General features: G+C 38.9%; 1 long non-coding RNA gene across 3 annotated transcripts; it reads right to left on the reverse strand.

Annotated features, from left to right (window-relative positions):
* Positions 1-4,413: 4,413 nt before the first annotated feature.
* On the reverse strand, positions 4,414-18,917 carry LOC104217658 (uncharacterized). 3 transcript variants are annotated; one of them, XR_011403042.1, is made up of 3 exons: positions 18,094-18,896; positions 5,553-6,420; positions 4,414-4,850 (listed from the first exon to the last, which is right to left on the reverse strand). It is a non-coding gene; the product is annotated as an uncharacterized lncRNA (long non-coding RNA). The 3 variants fall into 3 exon arrangements; XR_708806.2 differs by lacking the exon at positions 4,414-4,850 and having other exon boundaries at positions 5,307-6,420; positions 18,094-18,917; XR_708804.2 differs by lacking the exon at positions 4,414-4,850 and having other exon boundaries at positions 5,307-6,440; positions 18,094-18,917.
* Positions 18,918-23,311: the final 4,394 nt, after the last annotated feature.

The raw sequence follows: 23,311 nt of genomic DNA on the forward strand, positions 1-23,311 counted from the left end.
GAGACCATGGGATTTTTGGTCTATGCGATCGTAGGGTCTTGAATGCGATCGCATAGAGTTAGCTACAGTGATCCGGGCAGAATGTTAAAAACATTTTATCCGCGAACCCAAACCCATTTTCCTCCATTTTTGAACATCCTTGAGAGCTTCTGGACGAGGATTAAAGAGGGTTTCGACTGGGATTGATTGGAGGTGAGTCTTATGACCTAAAAACATCATTTAATTGTAGATTCAACATCTAAATTCATGGAAATTTGATTAAAAAGGGAAGGATTAGGGCCTGACTTTTGAAATAGAAATTTGGGGGTTTGAGGGAGCATTTGAGCTCGGATTTCGGTAAACTTGATATGCATAGACTCGTAGTGAGATAAGGAATCCGGTGATGTTAATTTTCTGATTTTTCGAGAAGTTGGCCCGGGGCTCGGGTTTTGCCAACTTCGTGATTTTTGATATTTTTTCGATTCTTTTCGATTGGGTTGTATTACCTTAGCCTATTGTAACTTATTACTTGTGGTTTTGATTTGATTCGATGCTCGAGGAGGTTGATTTGCGAGGCAAGGGAGTAGCGAGCTAGGATTTCAGCTTGCTTGAGGTGAGTAATGGTTATAAATGATGTTCTGAAGGTTTGAAACCCCGGATTTGCACAACGTGGTGCTATGTTGGGATGAGACACACGCTGTATGATAAGCGTGGGGTCGGTTACTATTGGGGATTTGGACTCGGTCCATCCCGTTTTATGACTCTACTGTACTTTTGCCTGAGACTTAATTAATATCGTTATATTATGGGCTAGTTGCCATATTTGGGGCCTTGTGCCGATCTGTAGAACCTTTAGAGGGCATTCGTATTGGTTGACCTCACTTTTCTTGTCGAAATCATACCCTCAGTCATGTTCTTAACTGATAAACATAATATGAACCAGCTTTAGAAATTGTTAAATCCTAATGAGAGTAGCGCGTGGGTTGAGAACCCCGTCTTATCTTAGTGTGCCCCAGAGGACAAGTCTATATTGACTGATAGGGGTCGAGAACCCCATGGTGAGGGTATTTGATATGCTATGGATCGGGCTGCATGCCGTAGCAGTATTTATATTTATGCGGATCAGACTGCACGCCGTAGTAGTATATTATATGGATCGGACTGCACGCCGCAGTAGTATATTGCTTGGGCTGAAGGACCCCCTCTGGAGTCTGCAAACCCCCAGTGAGCGCAGTCGACTATTCTTGGATCGGGCTGCACGCCACAACAGTATATATATATATATATATATATGGATCAGGCTGCACGCCGCAACAGTATATATATATGGATCGGGCTGCTTGCCGCAGCAGTATACTATATGGATCGGGCTGCACACCGCAGAAGTGCAAACATGAATTCGGTTATCATGAGGAGTAAATGAAATGAATACTGGCTTAAAGGACTTTTAACTGACTTCTTCATTCAGTTGTTGTTTTTGATATTCTCACTGTTTTAATATAGAACTGCGTAGTGTTTTACGAGTTTTCTTTCCGTCAGTCATTATTTATTGCTATTACTCACTGAGTTGGAGTACTCACTTTACTCCCTTCACCATGTGTGCAGATACAGGTATCCCGGAGGCATAGTTTGAGCTTTTTGCTGCTGTTCAGCTTATTTCGGAGTCATCGAGGTAGCTGCATGGCATCTGCAGGACCCGATTCCTCCTCTTATCCTCTTTATTTTTCGCATTCTAGACAACTCTATGTATAGGTTGCTACACAGACTTGTATTAGAGGCTCTTGGCTCGTGACACCAGATCGGTGGGATTTATATTGATATTCTATGGATTTTCTGCTCTGTTTATCTATTACTACAGAGTTATAATCATGTTAACTTAGCATTAAATCACATTAATTGGTAATGAATTCGACATAAGGGATTGTGAGTGATGAATTGGTCGGGCTTGCCTAGCATCGTGTTGGGCGCCATCGCGACCGGGGATTGGGGTCGTGACAAATACTAATACTAATATTAATACTAATGATAGTAGTAGTAACAACTGTAAAAAAAAGAATTGTAGCAAAAATAGGGTATTCAATTTATTATTAACTTAGAAGCTCAAGAAAATTAATTAGAAGAAAGGAGGGATAAAATTGTATGTCAACAACTGCCCCTCTTTGACTGGAGACGATGAAAGCGTTTTCGGGCAAAGAATATTGACTTATTAGCCAATTTTGTCCCAATCATCAAGAGTGGAATGAGACAAAAGGGATGTAAAAAAATGATTGCTGCCGAACTCCGATTTTGAGTTGCCTACATATCTCGGGTTTCACGAGAATCAGACCATATGTAGTTGAAGACTTATGGTACCCTGGAGTAGGACTCAACTATTAATGCAAATCTTAAAATACTGCCCCCGAGTCGAATAATAGAGACACTTGGTGTCATGATTGAAATAAAGATGTTTGAAATGAAGATTGGATTAGGAATTTGAAGAGTCAAGCCGAGCAGAGTTCGAAGTAGATCCTTGACCTTTATTGGAGAGTTTGGTATTCCTCCCCAACAAATTGTCTAAGTTCACTGCTAAGATATAGTTCCACGTTGCACTATATTTCCTGCAAAGCTTAACAATGCTAAAAACAATTGTTAGGAAATAAGATGCAATATGCCATAAAAGTAATTTTATGAAAATAATATTTAGGCATTAATTGCGAATTTATTGGGCAAACATATAAAAATAGAATTTTATGGTGATATATTTCATGGTCGGCAATGGCACATGAAAATTTAGATTAAAAAAAAGTGTTTGGCAATGATTTATGAAAGCTATGCTTTGGCAATGCTTATGCAAGTGGGACCACTCAGGTCGAAATAAATTAATGTCCTTTTGAGGAAAGATTAACTTCAATATCCTATTTGAGGGCAGATGGACCCGATATATCCTATTTGAGGGCGGATGGACCCGATAAATCCTATTTGAGGGTGGATTAACCCGATAAATCCTATTTGAGGACGGATGAACCCGATATATCCTATTTGAGGGCGGATGGACCCGATAAATCCTATTTGAGGGTGGATGGACACGATAAATCCTATTTGAGGGCGGATGAACCCGATATATCCTATTTGAGGGCGGATGGACCCGATATATCCTATTTGAGGGCGGATGGACCCGATATATCCTATTTGAGGGCGGATGGACCCGATATATCCTATTTGAGGGTGGATGGACTCGATATATCCTATTTGACGGCAGATAGACCCAATATATCTTATTCGAGGGTGGATAGACCCGATATATCTTATTCGAGGGAGGATAGACCCAATATGTGGTGCTTGATTTGCAATTACAAAGACTGATGCAGTGCGAAGGGCTTGATATGGTGCCTATTTTGTAGTGGTAATTCATGGTGCGATGCAAAAATCCTGGTGCAATGACTTTGTTGTAGCAAATATCCATGGTGCGGAGAGCTTGATGCGGTGCCTTTACAGAAGAAAATATTCAAAGAGCGGTGCCAATAATTTGAGAATTTGCATGTTGAAGTTTATTATTAGTAAATTCCTGCACTCAAAGAAAACTATGAGTTTTAAAATATAATTTGCGATAACTCGGTTTGATCGCTATGTTGCACTATATTTCCTGCAAGGCAAGTTCATCAGTAGAGTAGATATTGAAATGCAATGTGCTGTAAAGTAATCTTATGAAAATGACACATTTTGGGCGTTTACTTATACAATGCGGCCTAGTCGGCCAAAATGATTTGATAAAAATATAGCTTTATGCCAATGATGATTTTCAACAATAACATGCAGTTTATAAATGTGCTTTGGCAATGATTTATGATAATGATGCATTTCAGTAATGACACTAAAACATGACCATCTAGGTCGAAATAAATTAATGAAAAGCATGTGAATACGTGCAAAAGTGTCCTGTTGTTCAAGCGGACAACCTTAATAACCTATTATCAGGTGAACAACCTTGTGTCCTATTATCAGACGGACTACCTTATGTCCTATTAATCAGGCGGACTACCTCGTCTCCTATTATCAGGCGGGCCACCTTATGTCCTATTAATCAGGCGGACTACCTTATGTCCTATTAATCAGGTGGACAACCTCGTGTCCTATTATTAGGCGGACGACCTCATGTCCTGTTAATCAGGTGGACGACCATTTTGTCTTATTATTAGGTGGATGAACCTAGATGCATGGTGCTTGATTTGAAATTTCAAACATTGGTGCGGTGCAGAAGTTTGGTGCGATGCTTGATTTGTAGTTGTATAATGCGGTGCGAAGAGCTTGGCTTGGTTACTTCGAAGTAACATATATTGATGGTGCAATGCTGAGAGCTTGGTGCAATGATTTTGTAATAGCAAATGGTGCGATGCAGAGAGCTTGATGAAATGCCTTTGCAGTAGTGAATATTCCTGGTGCAATGCGAACAATCGTTGGATCTTCATAGTGAAGTTTTGCTATTAATAAATTCATGCATTCAAAGAAAAATTATGAGTTGCAAAGGTAAAGAGAAGGAAAATGCCTCAGTTGCCATGACTATGCATCAACCACAATGCCATCATGATCACCAGCTCTTGCAAAATCATGCCATCTCTAATGCCCGCAACATGCATCTCCAGCCTCCTCGTCAACAAAGCATTCACCATCAACATCATCAAGCATAAGTCGCGTCTCACAAATCCAAGAAAAGGAAGCTCCGCGACTTCACACCTCTGAGTGAACCAATCTCTAGCATATTTGCTTAATTGAATGCCTTAGGAATTATGCAACCAAGAAAATGAAGGATTTTTGACCCTTCACATCCATTATTCGACCCGTCAAAGTATTGTACTTATCATTCAAACGCTCAAGGTCATGATACAGATGAATGCCTAGCATTAAAACATAAGATTTAGAATTTAATTGATGCTAAGAAACTGCAAGTGCACCTACCAGTTGGAACAAATATCTCAAATGCAATTAGCCGCAACACAAGCAATATACCGAGCGTGGTTGGGTGTCCGAAGAAAAAATATCGTTTGGACTAGTTCACCTTTGCATTGCTGGCATTATCATTTTGCAACTATCATTATAGGAGTAGCTATTTTTGTAATCATGCTTTGCTTTTGTAAGAACTACGTGTTAACCTGATTTCCGTTTAAGAGGGGATACGTAGGCAATCCTATGGGTTCGGTCTCATCATAATAAGATTCTATTTACCCCAAAAGCCAAAACCGGGGCAGATTTTGCAGAAGGATCTTCATCATTCAGCAAAGCAAAAAATGAAATTCCGAGCTACATATTTGTTACAAGCATAACAGCAAATTCCATAATACCATGGCAACAAGTTGCAGATTCAAAGACAAACTTTGACGTTCAATGCAAGGCAACCACTTTCTTTTATACTAATGAATTTTCTTTGAGTAATGCAGGGGCATTTTTAGATATTCTTGAACATTACATGCTATTGCAAAGCTCATCAGCAAGTTAGAAGTCGCAAGATTCATGCAAAGCAAAGGATGAAGCCAAGCGAGCGCAAATAAAACTTTGCAACTTATAATTTTTCTTTGAATGCAGGATAGCGGGGGGTGTACCTTTGAAGCTTCAACTCTCCACCGGATTGCATAATCCTGAAAAGATTCATGTGGTATTTTTATTTTGTACAGGCTATGCATGTCTGGATCAGCTCCAAGGTTGAACTCATATTGCTTTACAAAATTGTGAGCCATATCATCCCACGTGCTCCATTTGCTAAAATCTTGTTTTGTGTACCAAACAAGTGCATGTCCTGATAAGCTTTGAATAAACAAGTGCAGGTCCCAAATGGACTCGTTGTGTCCTATGCCAATTAACCTGCTACAATAGTCTTTCAAATGAGCAATGGGATTTCCCTTCCCGTTGAAAGTATTAAACTTTGGCATCTGGTACCCTAGTGGGAGTTCTACATCTGGTTGCAGGCATAAGTCTTCATATCGTAGACTTTGGTAATTTCTTGATTGCAATTCTTATCCAATGGATTTCTTTAAATCCGAAGTTCTTTATCCAAATCTTTACGATAAATTTGTTGGATTTCTTTTCCACATCTCTTATGAGGGCATACTGCTAGTTCGTTTTGCTTGCTTTCTTCAAATGGAGTTGTGGTTATGGGAGGCATTATCATGACTTGATTAGGGTTGCAGGTTGATGGAACTTCTGTAGAGATTGCATAAGTAGGAGCTGGGCAAGGGGATATGGTTAAGCAAATATTTTGGTTTGAGTTAGAAGCTGAGGTTGCATTCGGAAGAAGGTTGAAAGTTCTTCCCAGATTAACCAGCAATTTTTTTCGTACCCCATTTGCCTCGGTATCTTCACCTTTTGCTTGCAAAAATCTCATACCTGTACTGAATGCTTCAAATCTGTATGCCATATAGCTTCGTCCTTTATGCAGATTCACAGCCAAAATAGTATTCAATGCTAGGCAACCTTTAAAGGCAAAAATAAAACTTTTATACAAAAGCAAAGTGTTAGCATATTCATCACAATGAAATAAATGCACAAAATAATAAAGTATATAACTAGATAGGTTAATTCATAATATGGTTAAGTAGAAGCCCTAAGCTGGAAACGATGGCTTAAGTTGTAAAATGGATGGACGAGAATGACTTGTTATCTAGAGGTCTCTAACACTAGAGACTTGAAGGAAAGGAAGTAAAATGAATTTGAGTAGAATGTGCAGTTTGTGAGAGGTTGACTCACGTTGAGACATCAAAGTTTATCCTTAAAATAGGTTCTTGCCCTTGCATGGCTCTGAAATTTAAAAAAAATTGCCCCAATCTTTGTGAAGTTTCTGATGACTACTCCATTGCATGATTTCCATTTCGAGCATACTCATCCTGCGTGCTAAACATCTGCCCCAGTTTCTTTGCTATAATGAAACTGAGCCTTATGTAGGCTGTGCTTCAAAGAGGCCATAGGCGAATAATTTTGACGTTGTAAAATAATTTTTGGCTGTTTGAATATCGACAGGCTCAGAATCAAGATACTTAATTAGGATATAAGAGTCAATTGGACATGAAATGACTCTATTATTATTTTTTAGTGTTGGCAAATCATAAAGTCGAGGCCCGGAATACGGTATCAACCGTTTTGAGACTTATGGGATAGTACCTCAACTCACATGCCAAGACTTAGAATTAACGGGTGCGTGAAGATTAGGATCGACGACCCGAAATAAAACGATACAGACACTTGAATTGAATAGGTAAAAATTTTAGAATAATTTGACGATGCAAATTGACCAAAATAGTGCCCTTCTATTGCTCGGTAGATTGCGCAAGTTTGAACATCTACCAATTTGAAAATGAGAATTGGCATGAAGGTTGAAATAGTTAGAATAGTAAGTAGATTTTATGAAACATAGAGCTACGAGAAGAATCGAAGGTACGAATATTCGGTGAGGCACAAGTTGCAATATTTGAAAAATATGTAACTATATTTTAAGAAAAGAATGCAAGTAAAATTAACTCACGGATTAGATGGGAAAAATATTTTCTAATTATGAAATATTACGACAGTTTTTTTTTTAAATTTAAAGAAGTAGGAATGATATCTTGCTATAGGGAGTGAGATGCTCATTGTTGTTTAAAAAAGTCTTAATGCTAGTTTATGGAATGGATTCGAGAAATTTATGACGAACCTGGCCTATTGAGGAGTTTATGGGAAAGACGTCGTACTTTATAAAAATAGAAGATACCGAGAGACTAAATATATCTTAATTAGACTCTAAGAATTGGAGTAGACCTAAAAAAAATTTGAGCCTAAGTAAATACAAAAATGGTCCTCTAAAGTTGTTATGCGCGGAATGATTGATGATTATTATTATTAATTCAAGGAAATGATATAAAAATAAGCAAAAGAAAAAAATATATGCACAAATGAAAGTATATATTTAAATAAAGATATAAGCAAGTTGGATAGTTAATACTTCAAAAAACAACAGATAATGTTAGTGAAAATAATAAAGTCGAGTAAGTAACATAGCAAGTAAACAAGCAAAGCAGGTGACAAATTCAAAAGCATAACAAATAATAGTGTGTTCTAATATGCAGGGGACCTCTGTGTGCTAGAGGTAGGCCTAACGTGTATTTGAAAGATAAATATGCCATTATATATCATCCCATTGTTGTAAATTAATTAAATAATTCTATTTTTTGAAAAGCAAATAAAATGGTAAAATATAACTGCTTAAACCTCTTCTTTGTGGTCCAAAGAAAGTATATTTTCATCAAAGGAAAGTATACTAAAATATATTTTCTCATGTTTAAACTTCTCGTTAATTGTGTAATTCAAAAGATTTCATAAATACCATAAAAACGTTGATCATGCTCATTTACCTAGGATTTAATAAATTTAGAGCAAACGATCCACATAATTGGCATATTCACCTTTCAAATGATGCACATATACGTGATAAGGTGTCACTTGGGGTTCAAAACCCACTCGGACATTTAGGTAAGGTTAATTAATGGATTTAATACACCTCGGGTATTAAATGACCTAAGGTTAAAATGATGCATGCTCGTAAAAGGGTTTTAGTTTGGCTCTATCTTAGGCTGACTAAGAATGAGTTTTGCTAGACTGGTCATCTCCCAAGCGGACAACTTGAGAGTGGAAAGCCCGTGACTGTCGACTGCACCGCTGATCGATTTACCCACGAACTTTCCCCTAAAAGGTATTTTTTTAAAAAGTGCACGACCACAGACTACGTAACCGCTAGGTGTGTGCTTTGTGTGAATTTTCCAGAAGTGGAGGAAGTGAAACGAAATAACAAATTATATAAATTAATAAGAATATATGATCAAGTGGTAATCAGACCTGTTTCTATGCCCTCCCAGCCAAACCAGATGCTATTTCTTCAGATGCTGTGATTACAAGTATTGTCTCAGTCTGCCACAGAGATGCTTCTGTATTATTTGATCCTGGTTCCACTTTTTCATATGTGTTATCATATTTTTCTCATTATTTGGATATGCCCCGTGAGTCTCTTGTTTCATCTGTACGTGTATCTACTCCGGTGGGTGATACTATTATTATGTACCGCGTGTATCGTTCTTGTGTGGTGACTATTTGGGGTTTGGATACCCGACTGGATCTTCTGTTGCTTTGTATGGTCAATTTTGATGTGATATTGGGCATGGATTGGTTATCTCTGTATCATGCTATTTTGGACTGTCATGCTAAGACAGTGACGTTGGCTATGCCGGGTGTGCCACGGATCGAGTAGCGAGGTTTGACTAATTTTGTCCCTAGTAGGGTGATTTCATTTCTGAAGGCCCAGCGGATGGTTGGGAAAGGTTGTCTTTCATACTTAGCTTTCGTGAGGGATGTTAGTGTAGAGACTACTACAATTAATTCAATCCCGGTAGTGAGGGACTTTCCGGATGTATTTCCTGCGGACCTGTCGAGCATGCCCCCGGACAGGGATATTGACTTTGGTAGTGACTTGATACCGGGCACTCAGCCTATTTCTATTCCACCATATCGTATGGCATCGGCGGAGTTGAAGGAGCAGCTTCAGGAACTCCTTGATCAGCGGTTTATTCGGCCTAGTGTGTCGCAGTGTGGTATGCCTCTTCTATTTGTGAAGAAGAAGGATGACACTATGAGGATGTGCATTGATTACAGGCAGTTGAACAATGTCACAATCAAGAACAAGTATCGTTTGCCTCGTATTGATGATTTATTTGACCAACTTTAGGGAGCGAGGGTGTTATCCAAGATTGATCTCTGTTCAGGGTATCACCAGTTGAAGATCAGGGACTTGAATATTCTTAAGAAAACTTTCAGGACCTAGTATGGTCATTATGAGCTCCTTGTGATGTCTTTTGGGCTGACCAATGCCTAGCAGCATTCATGCATTTGATGAACATCACGTTTCGGCCTTATCTCGACTCGTTTGTTATTGTATTCATTGATGGTATTCTGGTATACTCGTGCAGTCAGGAGGAGCACGCGAAGCATTTGAGAGTTATGTTGCAGTAGTTGAGGGAGGAGAAACTTATGCAAAGTTCTCCAAGTGTGAGTTTTGGCTTAGTTCAGTGGCTTTATTGGGGCACGTGGTGTCCAGTAAGGGTAGTCAGGTTGATCTGACGAAGATAGAGGCGGTTCAGAGTTGGTCCAAACCGTGCTCAGCCACAGAGATTTGCAGCTTTCTTGGTTTGGTGGTCTATTGTCGCCGGTTCGTTCAGGGATTTTCATATATAGCATCACCGTTGACCAAATTATCTCAAAAGGGTGCTCCTTTCAGGTGGTCGAATGAGTGTGAGGCGAGCTTTCAGAAGCTCAAGACTGCCTGGACCACAACTCTAGTGTTAGTGTTGCCGTCAGCTTCAAGTTCATATACAGTTTATTGTGATGCTTTTAGAGTTGGTATCGGGTGTGTGTTGATGCAGGAGGGTAGAGTGATTGCTTATGCTTCTCGTCAGTTGAAGCCCCACGAGAAGAACTACCCCGTTCATGATTTGGAGTTGGATGTCATTGTTCACACATTGAAGATTTGGAGACATTAACTCTATGGTGTGTCTTGTGAGGTGTTTACTGATCATCGTAGCCTCCAGCACTTGTTCAAGTAGAAGGATCTCAATTTGAGGCAGCAAAGATGGTTGGAACTGCTAAAGGACTATGATATTACCATCTTGTATCACCCGGGGAAGGACAATGTGGTGGCCGATGCTTTGAGTAGGAAGGCAATGAGTATGGGCAGTTTGGCATATATTCCTGTTGGGGAGCGGCCTATTGCAGTTGATGTTCAGGCATTGGCCTATCAGTTTGTGAGGTTGGATATTTTGGAGCCCAGTCGGGTCTTAGCTTGTGTGGTTTCTCGGTCTTCCTTGTTTGATCGCATCAGAGAGGGCCAGTATGATGATCCTCATTTGCTTGTCCTCAAGGACAGATTTCAGCACGGGGATGCCAGAGATGTAACTATTGGTGATGATAGAGTATTGAGGATGCAGGGTCAGATATGTGTGCCCAATGTGGATGAGCTTCGGGAGTTGATTATAGAGGAGGCTCATAGCTCGCGGGATTCCATCCATCCGGGTGCCACGAAGATGTTTCAGGATTTGAGACAACATTATTGGTGGAGAAGAATGAAGAAGGATATTGTGGGATTTTTAGCTCGGTGTCTCAATTGTGAGCAGGTGAAATATGAGTGTTAATACCCAATTTTTTCTCATATATTTTTAAATACTTTCAAAATATATTACATGCATATACAAATATGCACAAGTATTTTTATATTTTTTCTATAATTTTTAAAGGGCTTTAAATCAATTTATTGTTGTATTTTTAATTATATAAATATTCAATAATTATTCCTCATATTACTTTACGATGATTTAATCATCTAAATTCATCATTTATGCTCATGTAAGTGTTCAAATTGCATTTTTACAATTACATTTGCATTTTTAAGACTATAATTGCATATTTTGCAAAAATAGCCCATACATATGCATAACTACATTATCTATACCGAAAATGACTTTTTGTTTTTTTATAATTTTAAGTAATTATTTTAAATCATATTTATGAATACAAATCATTTTTATCACTTAATTAACTATTTTTACAAAAAATTTCTTACTAATTAATTGGATATTTAACAAATAGCCCTTTTAATTCCGTTTCAATTAAATTACACCAGCCCAATATTTTAAAATACCAGCCCAAAACCCTCAAGCCCAACTCTGCACCTACCCGACCCAAAGACCTTGCCTAATCGTGGCCGTTGATCTCTAAGATCAACGGTCCACGTTATTTCTTACCATTTTTAATCCTAAGCCTAACCTTAACACCCCATTTCCCTCTCTTCCGCCGTCATCATTTTCCCTAACCTCTCCATTCTCTCTCAAACACCCCCTAAAACCTAGCTGCTGTCACTTGTAAAACTCCCCGTCCATGGGGTTTCTGTGTATTTTCCGGCCTATGCCGGCCTCTTACATCTTCTGGTTGTTCGACTTCATTGATTTATGAGAGAATCTCAAAGATATTCAACTGGGTTTTGTCAAAATCTATCTCACAGGCTTGTCTTTTGCCATGCTCATTTGTGAGTACTGTTTCTTGCCTATTTTTGGTTTGAATCTGTGGTTTTGCACCGAGTTTCTTTCATCTTTGCTATTTTTATAAACCCTAATCTTATAACTATTTGGGTCTGCCAGATCCTTGTAGATCTAGAAAGTTTAAGTGCTATTTGATATTTTTCCTCAAACATCTTATACTTTTGTTATTACTATTCTGATTTCAGTGCTTCTCTGAAATTAGGGTTTTCATCCTAAGTTTCTTCAAAAGGTTTTCTTTTTTCAAACTTTCAAGTGTTTAATCTGATTATCCTTTACTCGTTTGGTTAATTTTGTGTATGTTCTTTAAACCCTAGGTCTTGTTATGTTATTGCACTAATTTCTTTAATTTTGATTCCATTATTTGTTTATTTCTGTCAACCCAATATACTGATTGATTTTTATTAGGGATTCGAATAATATTTTCCTATTAAAATCAGTGTTTTCTGTGATTTTATCTATTTCTTTATTTGTGACCTTGATTAGTTATACTTGCCTTAATCAAACTATTGATATGGTTTGAGAATCTGATTGACTCCTATATGGTATAAGATTGATTTCTTGCCTTATTTGAGCCCTAGTTCTCTACCGTTAATTGACCCTCCCTAATTTAAAGGGTCTCTTCCGGATTTCTCTATTGGAATTGATTCTCTAATTGGCTGATTGATTTTATTTGATTACCCTTGTTTTACGAACTGTGATTTCCTCTTTACCTTATTTGTTTTACCTCACTAAGTGCTATATATACTCTTATTACTGATTCTTCAACACACGAACATAGTTCAACAAAACACATACACACACAAAACTTTGCTCTCAAAACCTCTCTGCCACTTGTGTTCATTGCACTGCCTAGCTGGCTGAAAGCCAAAGCTAGTCCACTGAGTTCTGCATATCTTTCATCTTCTGTTTACCATCTTTAACTGGTATGTCCCTATTCCTAATGTCGTTCGTTATACTATGAAGCTTGAACCTATGTGTTCTCTCATTTGCTGATTTACTTTTGTTTAATCCATGTCTCTTCTATATTTTGATTAGCATGTCTACTTCTGTGTTTAACTATGTATCCTCCTATTTATTGCCTTAAACCAGCATGCTTACTTAGGCATTTAAACTATTATCGTTACTGTTTAAAATCATTTACTGGTTTATCGCAATTTTGATTCATGATTAGATATCATGTTTATAGGACATCTCTGATCTACGCCTAGGCAATTCTGTAGGACAATTAAAATCTTGAAATTATAAAACTATGCTTTGTTCAACTGTTTGTGAACTGCCCATATTCAGCAAGTCCTAAAATCAGTAGGCATACTGATTAGGTATCTTTTTCCTTGCTTTAAAAAAATACTGCATATGTTCTTCTTTGTGCTCACCTAGATATCCTGCTATAGGACTTTTAAAGTGTCTGAAATACTGTTGTTTGAGACGTGCAATTGCCTGCTTATTTGTGGAGGTAAATGTGAGCCTTTAACTATTGCTTTATCTGACAGTCTTATTTGTTTTGTTTGTCGCTTAGATTTTCTCCTTTTAAGCACTATAGAAGAATCTAGATCCATCTTAACTAGAAGTCCTAAACACCTCCAGGACCATAAGTAAGGAACGAGTAATGCACGCATAGAGTACGTTTAATTAGAATTGCTTATATAACCATTAAGGGGAGGGTAGTTGAGTAGTAAAGAATATGATGACTTGTGCGCTAATGCTATGTGTAGTACCCAAACTAGGGAAAGATTACCAAGTATTGCACAGAAGTGATCCTATAGGCTAAAAAACCTAGTACCATTTTTAACCCTTGTTTTAAACGTAATATCTATTTGTCTAAATTGCTTTGTTTGCTTATAAGACTAATTCACCTAATTCGAGTTTGGTCAGACCCACGGTTGTGGACCTCGAGGGCTGCCTAACACCTTCCCCTCAAGGTTATTTTGAGCACTTACTCAATCTCTGGTAATGCAAATCGGTTTATGAGTTATTTTATTTAGGTTCCCTAACGCACCTTAAATTCGTTAGGTGGCAACTCTTCAAATTCCGTACCCATCCCAAAAGGAAATGGGTTGTCCCAAAAGGAATGTCGAAACCCGAACTCTGCGAGGAAAAGGGGGCGCGACAGCATGGCAACTCTACTGGGAATTTTTAGGCTCTTACCATAATGAACTTGTATTTGTGAATTAGTCTTAAGCATGCTTTATTCTGTTAATACATATGCACCCTTTCCCCTTCCCCCTTATTTGGATTTAATTGCCTATTTCTCAAGCATTCATGATTTCGTTTATTTCCTGAAACTGACTTGTCTCCTTATTTTCTTTCTTAACTGTCTTTCAATTATTTTGATACCGCATTTATCATTTTTAACGTGCAAATACGTGCCTAAATGCTATTTATTGTTGTATAAATCATGCACAACATCATATTCCACTTGTGCGTAATCAGTCCTATAGCAACACTTGATGAGTATTTGCGCTCTTCTTATACATCACCCTTTAAATTTGGAAAGGCGTATTTGCGGTAAAACTAGTCGATCAAGGGTGTAATTGACGTTTCCGTGCCTTTCCCCCTCAAGTTATCCGCTTGAGGGTACCAGTCTAGACCTCTATAGAAACCTTACTCTGATTAATTGTAGATGCATCATGGTCAAATCTAGCCGAGTTAATATGTTTTCCACATAATAACCTCTTAAGATAAGCCTCGTCCAAAAGTCCATCGGGTTTTCCATAATCCCAACGGACGCAACCACGATTGTGTGCATTAATTTTTGGGGAAATAAGTGCCAATGTGCTAATCATTATTGTATAAATAGACGAACTTGGAGCGAAAAGGGCCTAACCATATTTTATTTTGCAAAAAATAAGGCACGAAGTCCCCAGGTTCGGCATGGTCAGTAACATACCATCACTATTATTGGTGGAGGGATCTTCCATCAAGTAACCAAAATCATGTGAAAAGGGTCTTAGGAAATTTTCCTTCTTTGTTGGACCTCCAGTCGAACAAAATGTTAATCGAAGCAGCTACAATGTTCTGGGACAAAGAAAGGGATGTGCTCCACTTTGGAGACATAGAAATGACCCTTGTCTTGGAAGAAATAGGGGATTCGCTGGGTTGCCATGGGATAGCCCTGGTTTATTGGTACTTGAAAATCGCACCACTAGAGGATTTCTTAAGATGATGGGGTTAAAGAAGAATGATGACTTGGAGTGCCTGAAAAACTCCTACACACCCTTCGACTTCCTCTATGAACGATACGGTCACAACAGGTCTTACCATATTTTTGATGATGAATTCTCCATCACCTCTTTCGGTTGGATTCACCACAGGGTCTTTATGTTCACCGTGTGTTTCTTGGGTATGCTCATGTTCCCGATCCAAGGAGACAGAATCCGCACCAGGCTGACCATGGTGGCCAAAACTTTGATGGACGGGATCAAGGGGCATATACCATTGTCCCTATGATCATTCAAGATATCTACCGAGCCTTGGAGCGCTGTTAGAAGGGGTATAGATACTTCGAGGGTTGGAATTTGCTGCTGCAAGTTTGGCTGTTAGAACATCTCCAAAAAGGTCAATACCGTCAGAAATTTCTGCGAAGGCCGTGGAATGATCATATAGCCTTACGTCATTCCAAGAAAATGACCTATATCCCAGACATGTTTGCTCAACCAAAGGATACAATAGGATGGGTGCAGTTTTTCAACAATTTGATCGAGGACCAGGTTCAATGGATGTTCAAGTGGTTCCCTACCGATGAGTTTATCATCATGTCTAGGGATGTTCCACACTTGGTACTGATCGGGTTAAAGGGCATTTACCCTTATGCTCCCCTCAAGGTTATGAGACATGCATGATGGAAGCAGGTCATACCGTGAGTTGCTAAAATGAGTCATTTCATAGCCGATTTTTAGGGTGATGTCATTCCATACAAAAATGAAGCACATCACATGTGGCACTTGAAGATTATGGTAGAAAAGGATACAATCGAGTCGGATCGGTATCACACCGGTCACATGTACTTTTACCATTCATAGTTGGATGATAACATAGGGGAATATTCGAGCCAAGGGTTGGTCCAGGAAACAAGGTCATAGACGAAGTTGCCGAACCACAAGTGAATTATAACAAATTGCGCAAAAGAGTTCGCTAGTCTGAAGCCGAGCATATGTAGAAACATAAGGCCGATAAGAAAAATATCAATGAGTGGAAAGAGAGGGCTGTTAAATCCAGCGAAAGACTGGAATATCTGGAGTACATTCTGATGGAATTGGAAGGGATAATGAGGAAGAGAGTAACCGATTGCCAGAACGCTGAGGGAAACGAAGGAAGGCATTTGGCAAGGGCATTCTTACTGCTGAACCTGCGCGAACTGGGGGATCTGATCGACAAGAGCATCCAGCCTGTAGAAGGTCCTTCTGGGACCAAGTAGATTATGTTTACTTGCTTTTCAAATGTAATAAGGACAAGTGCCATTAATGACTTATCTAATTTAGTGTCATTTTGGGTCGTCTATCTTTATATTTAATGAAATGAGGCAATTGTTGGCACTGAATTTCTCTAAATCTATTTGTCGCTAGACCTACCTCGGGCACAACGAGGCCCCCAAATTAGGAAGCGAATCTACATTCCCGTAATATGTGTTTAAATACTGCAAATTTTTCAGAATCCTTACTGACCTGTTTACCTTTTGTATTCCTTTATTTTTATTATTCCCATCCCCTAAGATTGGTTCGCACAGACTGGCATTATGAGCATATCACACCAGATCTAGAGGCCCTCCACCTCCTCCTACTCCAAGTAATACGAAAAGCTGAGGAAATGCTAAGATGGATGACTTGAGTGGTATACGAAAAGAAAATGCTGAGAATGCGGAAACTACAGACGGTCAGAATACTCCACATAAAATGACTTGGTCTTGCGATTGGTGTCACACCTCTTTTTTACCATCCGATAGGGGATATAAGGGAGTTTTTTCCAATTTAAGTGACAATGAAACAGGGTTATTTTTATTTAAAATTCAGATGCGCCACTTGGGATAATTTATGGTGTCCCAAGTCACCGGTTTAAATCCAGTATCGAGGAAAAATTGACTCTGTTTTACAATCCGCGAAACACAGAAATCCGGGTAAGGAATTCTGTTAACCCGGGAGAAGGTGTTAGGCATTCCCGAGTTCTGTAGTTTTAGCACGGTCGCTCAACTGTTATTATTGGCCCATTTATTTGATTTTAAAACATCTTTGAAACCTATGTGCATTTTTATTCCTTTTAAACCGCTTTTAATATTTCAGAAAATTTCAAGGTTATTTAAAACACATCGTAAGCCCCGCTATATGAAATGTACCCGTGGTTCAGGACACGTTCTATTTAACCTTATTAGAAATTAGAACCAAGTCATATGAAATGTGCACCCGGATTTTAATAATTACGCATCACAACTACGTCACGGGAACCGTACCCATAACTATGATGAATTATTTAAAGAACGCGCCTAAAGCATGCTATTGTATGCAATTTTTTTCTAGTCTCGAATTATTGTAATGCCACAAATTATGAAACTATCGGGGCGAAATGGTATGATGTACTCTAGTTTTCATGATACTAAGCATTTGAAGGTTATTGCGATTTTAAGGATGGCTTACTCGAATTTATGCCTCAAAAGAATGCCTACGTCTTTACTAATGTTCATATCCGTGCTAATAAATAATAAATAATTAATATATATTGAACTTTACTATTTACATACCAACTATATACAATGCAACTTGACATAACTAATTTAAGTAACACTTATTCCATTTAAATAAGAAGACAAAATAATTAATTAAGCATTACATCAACAAATCTCACGGGAAAATAAAGGGGAACACACTGTCACCTAGCCCGCTTTGATTTAAAGTCCACATTATTGATTTATTCATTAGCAAGGATAAACATTATAAAATCCATCAATCTAAAGTCCAAACAAAGTAAATCTACCAAGCATATCTAAACATTATAAAAATAATAATAAAGCATGGTAAGTATTTGAATAAGAAAAGGTAAGAGAACTGACCTTTTATTACACACTTCTCCTTTGATATTGAACTATAGGAGATTAGAACCCCGGTAACACGACTCCGCGAAAACAACAAGAAGGCAACTAGAAATCGCGAAACAAGAAAGCCCAATGAACCTCAGAATGCCTCGATGGCGACCACAGGCAGTAGAATTGACGACCTCGACTTGCCGAGAACTCGACCTCGGCAGTAAGGAAAATTAGGAAAGAACGAGCTGTTTTGCTGGGTTTATGGCTCGATTTGTCGTGTTTATGAGGCTGGTTTGGATTGGTTTAGAGGGGGTTAGGATGCTGCGTGTTTGAAGTGATTTTTAGGAGGTGTTATGGTATTGTTTTGATTGATTTTATGTGGTAAAACGAGGGGATTTCAGATCTGCCCCATGGCCGTGCTTTTGTGAAGCTAATGAAGCTTAGTTACGGCTCTACATGGTGTCTTTTGGCTGGAACTTGGTAGTGTTTTGGAGGAAGAAGAAGATGTTGCTATGGGTCTTTGAGTGATTTTCTGTGGCAGAAAAGTGGGGGTGGAATTGAGAGGAAAATGGCTGATGTTGCCTTCTTTTTAATCAGAATGGAGATTGGCGTTATGTTAGGAGTGAGTCCTTTTAATCTTAGAGAAAGAAGATTATTCCATCAGATTCTTTTTCAAAGAAATCCCCAGCTCTGTTTTTCTATCCCCAGATCACTCGTTCTCTTCTTTGTTCCCTCTTTTCTCTTTATTTTTGTTTTTCTCCCGTCCCATCCTCTCTTTGCAGACCTCCCCGATCTATTTTTTCTCCTCTGTTACGTGTGTGCATATGTTATATATTGAAAGATAAAGAAGATAGAAAGCAGCCCTGATAGTCCCAAAAGGAATATTTTTTCGTTTTTGTTTTTTGCCAAAAGCGTGAGTGAAAAAAATGGGGTGCACGTGAGTTTGTTACCAAGAGATAAGGTGGGATTCACATTGTTGAATTGATTTTTCTTTGCAACTTTGCTTCTTCCGTTGCTTAGCTACCTTTTTTTTTTTTTTTGTATTTTTCAATTCATTTTTTTGTTGTTTATTTGTATTTCATTTATTCTTTCATTTCTTTTTTAAATAAACCAAAAATACTGATTATTTAACTAGTAGGGAATAACTAAAAATGAAAACATCATAGCCAAATTAAAGAAATTTAAAACTACTCAATACTTATTAAGGCCTACAACTTTTAAACTAAGCTAAGTAACTATAGATATATATTTTTTGAGATTTTTCTTCTTATCTTTTTTTTTGGAAAAATAAAATATCAATACTATTTTTGTATTTTATTTTAAATTTTATGACAGGTAAGTAAACTAAAAGTAACTAAATAAAATATTTTTTGTAATTTTTATTTTTATGACAGGTAAGGTAAACATGCTAAAATATGAAAAATCTTGGGGAGGGTCAAAAATCATATGTATACAATTGGAACAAAAGATATTAGAGTTACAAGGAGAACTTGAGCATGTTCGCAACTTAGCAAACCTCTCCCTCACTCTGAACGTCCCAGACGTTAACCAACAAGATTCTCAAAACCCAGCACCTCCTCAAAATATGCCAAACCAACATCCACAAAATCTTTCTGTACCCCATCAACATGTAGCTCCACCTCAAAATCCCAACCCTTTACTGATACCAACTCCTTCACAACACCATCATCAACCAACCCAGTACCTACAAACCACTACCTATCACACTCCTTAGAACACACCACAACCCATTCCCGATCCTCAAAACTCAACCAACAACCACCACTACACCCAAATCCCTGGCACTCACCAAAACAACCCTATATACGTGGAAATCGTACCTCACTCTACTTAACCAATCTCTTATACACCAGAATCCGCTAAGAAGGACATGTTCATCAAGATCATGGCCGAGGAACTCAAGAAATTGAGGAGTCGAGTTCAGGGTATTGAAGAAGGTAAAGGGATAGAAGGTCTAAATTATGAGGATCTGTGCATACAACCAGACATGGAACTACCGGAGTGTTACCAACCTCCCAAGTTCGAAATGTTTGACGGAAGATGTGATCCTAAGGTTCATAGAACTTACTGTGACGAGCTCGTGGGGGTTGGAAAAGATGAAAGGATCTGAATGAAGCTCTTCATGAGGAATCTTACCGGAGATGCCCTGTCCTGGTACATAAGCCAGAACCCTAAGAAGTGGGCCAATTGGGTGAGCATGGAATCAGAATTCATGGACCAGTTCAGGTTTAATACGGAGAATGCACCAGATATCTTCTATATCCAGAACCTAAAGAAGAAGCAAACTGAGACCTTCCGTGAGTATGCTACTCGGTGGAGGTCAGAAGTAGCCAAGGTCAGACCAGCATTAGAAGAAAAACAAATGAACAAGTTCTTTGTCAGAGCACATGACCCACAGTATTATGAAAGACTAATGGTCATTCAGAATCACAAGTTCTCCGATATCATCAAACTCGGAGAAAAGATTGAAGAGGGTATCAAAAATGGGATGGTGACAAATTTCGAGGCACTGCAGGCCACGAACAAAGCATTGCAATCAGGTGGCATATCAAAGAAGAAAGAAGTGGGGGCAGTAATGGTAGCCCAAGGCCAAAAATCTCCGCTCACATACCAAACACCTCCACCCACATACCAACCCTCAACTCCCAGATATTCTCAACCCGCCACCTCCTATCACACTTATAACACCCAACCATCCTACTATCATTCATCGCCAACTCGTCTAAATTACCAGAAACCCCTACCTAACATTGATAGAAAACCACCCAGACAATACACCGCTATTGCTGAACCCATCGACCAGCTATACGAAAGATTGAAGGCTGCTAGTTATGTCACCCTATTCCTACTGTGGCAATGGAGAACTCATCTCAATGGGTCAACCCAAACAAAACCTATGCATATCATTCCAGTATAAAGGGGCATACTATTGACCAGTGCCGAACATTGAAAGATAAAATCCAAACATTAATTGATAATAAGGTCATTATGGCAAAGAAAGTTGTGCCCAACGTCCGTAATAATCCTCTCCCGGATCATCGAGGTGATGGGATACATGTGATAGAGACGGATGAAGAATGGAATTGTGAGGGGGTCAATCAGGCTTATTCGGGAAGGCGATGACTTTAAACCCGCAATCACATTCACTCCTATTGTGGTATAGATACAACCGTCAGTCGAAGTTGAGGTAACCGTATCGGTTCGATTTGAGGTAGAGGTAGATCCACCTGCAGCCACACCTGTTCCTTTTGAGGTAGAAGTGGCCACACCTTTCAAAGTGACAGTAGCAACCACACCTCCTTTTAACTCCAACGCCATACCTTGGGATTACATTGCCGAAGCTAGGTGAAAGGGAAAAGCAAAGATGGATTAATCTGATGTCGCACAAGGAATGACCAGAACTGGAAGGATCTATACATCCGAACATTTGGGAGGATCAATAAAGGAGGCTTCTACCAAACACCCTGTCATTGAAACTGGACCGAATGATCTTTAGAGGAAAGTACATGCAAGGGAATACTCTGTCGTCGATCATTACCCCGCCTAGATATCTATCCTGTCACTATTACAAAATTTAGAGGCACATAAGAATGCTCTGATGAAGGTGTTAAACGAAGCTTATGTGCCCAATAATATCACCAATGGGGAGATGTCCAACATGGTAGGGCAAGTACTGGATAGTCGCAAGATCACCTTCCACGAGGATGAACTATCGCCTGAAGGGTTAAGTCACAATAGGGCACTGCATATCTTGATACAGTTTGAAGACAAATTCATTGCTAAGGTCCTAATAGATGGGAGTTCAATCCTCAATATTTGTCCATTGACTACTCTGAAAAAATTGTGCAATGATCTCCATGAAATACGAGCAGGAAGTGTGAACGTGAAAGCCTTTGATGGGTCTTAAAGGGCCACGATTGGAGAGATTAACCTTTGCTTGCAGATGGGGCCAACTTGGTTCTATATTGAATTCCAAGTGCTTGGCATATCAGCTACATACAATCTTCTGTTGGGTCGACCTTGGATATATGCCGCTGGGGTTGTGGCTTCCACGCTACACCAGGACGTGAAGTTCGAATGGAATCATTAGTAGGTGATCATTCACGGAGATGGAAGTAACCCCATTTATACCAATCAAACTATCCCAGTCATCGAGAATAGAACAAGGCTAGGAGGGAAAACTTATCACCACATTGAACATGTCAACGCAATTGAGAAGGACAAGTGGTGGAGTAACAAAATAAAAAGCATACTTGCATGGTCTGGGTATAAACCCAGAACTTAAGAAGGACCTCCAAGGCATTACCAAGCCATTACAGTTGAAATGTCATGGCACAACATTTGGGCTGGGATACCCATACACATGGAAGGAGTATAATGATTGATCGCCATCATGGCGTGGTCCCTATTACCCTCTTGAGCAACCCATGCCATATCTGGGTCAGACTTTTCATCAGGCTGATACAATATGAGGAACTGCTGAGGAAGAAGCTTTAGTTGGGCTGAGGAATTTGTTCCTGGACGACGAGAATATGGATTGCAGTGCGATAATCGAGGAGGAGAAGGAAGAAGGCCTCACCATTCAAAGTATGGAGAAGGGAGCTATTCTCAGGAATTGGACTGCCACACCATCGCCGACCTACCGAGTTCCTAGGTAGCTTGGCTATTAAGATAATTTTTAGTAATTTTGTTTTAAAGATGCATTTTGTTTCGGAATAATTGCTCGAGTCATCGAGCAGTACTTGTTTTGGATATTTCCAAAATTTAATCAATGCATTGCTATTTATTATTCATTATTATCTTTCATATTTTTCTTTCTACAGCCTTATTATTACTTTTCCTAATGAAGCGATGACTGTGGCATGTAATGAGACAATGTGACATAAGGATAGTGACTCAGAAAAAGAAGATGAAATACTTGAGGAAGTTGTTAAAGAGGGTGAGAACTTTGAGAATAAACCTAAGTCCAACCTGGACTAAACCGAATCAATCAATTTGGGAGACACCGAAACCGTCAAGGAGACTCGTATAAGCATTCACTTACCACCATCACTGAAGGAAGAGTACATTCATTTCCTGAAGGAATATGAGGATATCTTTGCATGGTCATATGATGACATGATTGGTTTGAGCACATCCATAGTGGCTCATAAGTTGCCTACTAATCCAATGTGTCCGACGGTGAAGTAGAAACTAAGAAAGTTCAAACAAGTTATGAGCTTGA

The sequence above is a fragment of the Nicotiana sylvestris genome, chromosome 10 (genome assembly GCF_000393655.2).
Source record: "Nicotiana sylvestris chromosome 10, ASM39365v2, whole genome shotgun sequence".
Classification (NCBI taxonomy): domain Eukaryota; kingdom Viridiplantae; phylum Streptophyta; class Magnoliopsida; order Solanales; family Solanaceae; genus Nicotiana; species Nicotiana sylvestris.